General features: G+C 43.0%; 1 long non-coding RNA gene across 1 annotated transcript in view; it reads left to right on the plus strand.

The window, feature by feature from the left end:
• Window positions 1–1,508, plus strand: part of LOC111089379 — a 21,072-nt gene extending 19,564 nt beyond the window's left edge. The window contains exons 2-3 of the long non-coding RNA XR_002613659.1: window positions 1,320–1,326; window positions 1,499–1,508. This is a non-coding gene — a long non-coding RNA (uncharacterized LOC111089379). The remainder of the gene's footprint in view (window positions 1–1,319; window positions 1,327–1,498) is intronic.
• The last annotated feature ends 675 nt before the right edge of the window (window positions 1,509–2,183 follow it).

Below are 2,183 nucleotides of genomic sequence, written 5' to 3' on the forward strand. Positions count from 1 at the left end.
GTGAGCCAGACTAGTTTCGGAGAATTCCACTCCACATCAGTGACCCTGAACACTACCACCAATGAAATATCAAACCAACAACAACAACACAACATAAGCGTTATTTCATTCCGATCCCGGAGGGACCGGCGAGCCGGTAGAGGGTTACGCCCTCTCGTCAGCCAAGGGACCAAAAAAGAAAAATGGGTAAAATGAATAATAGATGGGCAAGCGTGCAAGTCAGCACAGGAGACGGAAAATGGGGAAAACGCGATATTTGCAGATGGAGGAGACAACAGGTATATCGAGTATTATGGATCAGGATAGATAAATGGGGAAAGAGGGGACATCGGCATCTCGTCGTGGTCGGGATTGTCAGATGGGGGGGACATGACATAGAGGTTCAGTAGGTGATCAGCTGGTGCAAAAATGCTTCTCGGAGTGGGTACAGTGATGGCGAAAACATCAGAGAGGATGAGATTGTGGTCACGAAAACATTTATTAACATAGCAAGTGCGAAGCTGTCGAAGGTGTAATAGAATGTGAGAAAAATTGATATGATGATAAAGGTCGGAAGTGGGACTAGGGAGTTTGATGCCAAAGGCGAACCCGGAGGGCATGGCATTCCAAAACCTGAAGACGAGAGTAGAAGGTCAGAGAAACAGATATCCAGGCTGTATGTCCATAGGTTAAGCAGGGTCTGATAAATGTCTTGTATGTGTATAGCAGAAGAGGAGGGTTCAGGCCCCAGAAGGTACCATTGAGAGAACAGAGGAGATGAAGACGTCGAGTAACCTTCCAGAAAGGGTAGATAGGTATGGCTTCCAAGTAAGATGCTTATCAAAAACAATGCCTAGATAGGTCAAAAAGGAGGATCAGGACATTGTCAACCCAGAGATCAAATAGAGATAGGTCACAGCAAGGGCGAAACTTATGACGAGTGGGACCAAAAATAATAGCTCGTGTCTTTGGGACATTAAGGGATAGCTGCCAGCAGTGACACCAAGACAAAAAAGGAATTTACAGCAGCCTGGAGTAGCTTGTTCAGAGTTGACATCGTGGAACAATGGGCTACCAAAGCTGTGTCATCAGCATATTGAAACAACCGAAGAGGGGGCTGGGGACAAGGCATATCAGCAACATAGAGAATGTACAAAAGGGGAGACAACACAGAACCATGTGAGACTCCTGCGTGTAGTGTGAAAGTGTGAGAAAGAATCCCATCAATCGATATAGCGGGGCACTGCCTGTGTAGAAAAGAGGAAACGAGACAAATATAGAGAATAGGAAAGTGTAACATATGCAGTTATAAAGGAGAGTGCCATCCAAACATATATGAGGATTAATGTGGCTTATCCAGATTCATCCAACACCCAATCCCCGGGAACTGACATCCACTGGATAGTAGGAAGGAGGGTGCCTAGTGAACAGAAAAGACAGGAGGTTCTTATTTTGTATTCTAGCTTCTCAATATCAGTTATTTGAGTTCCTAATTCATAAGAAACTTTAGGCTTTGTAGTTGAACATCACAAACATATAATTTGAACCAATACTGCATTCAACATACCACGTGACACACAAAAATCAATATTTAGGTGTGTTCTTTTAATATCTACTTTTAAATTAAGAAATTGAGTAATATATAATACTAAAATTTGAATTATAATATATAACTTGATACCAAACTTACCGACATAAATTCATAAAATGTAGTTCAATTAAATTTGGAATGGTAGTCAACAAACGCAATGACATGGCCTTTGACCCCTGACGATGGGATTAATATACATCTTAAGTAGTACTAAACTTGACTAATGGGGAAAATAATGCAAACTGAGAACAAGACACATGGCGTGTACCTGCGTGTACCCCCATTTCTATCACTGGTGTAGTGCTACATCCATTACCTAGTGGCATCTGGAATTGAACATCAGGTCCACGGTAGGGAGTGCATCACACCATTTGCACTGGCAAGATGTTAATGTCCTACTCTCAGCTGAGTGGTATTGTGCACACTCAAGAGGACAAACCTCCATGGGCCACCACCCCAGCAGCTAGGAGCTGGTATGTGGCAAGAACACCCATACTCCACTAAAAGAAGGGGACAAAATGTGTTGGAGAGTCTGAAGGACCAAAGATAGTGCAATGGGTGACTATGATACTCTATTTTCAAAAGCAGAGCGATCACGTTGATGGAGTCAATC

This window comes from Limulus polyphemus, unplaced genomic scaffold (genome assembly GCF_000517525.1).
Source record: "Limulus polyphemus unplaced genomic scaffold, Limulus_polyphemus-2.1.2 Scaffold6084, whole genome shotgun sequence".
Taxonomy (NCBI): domain Eukaryota; kingdom Metazoa; phylum Arthropoda; class Merostomata; order Xiphosura; family Limulidae; genus Limulus; species Limulus polyphemus.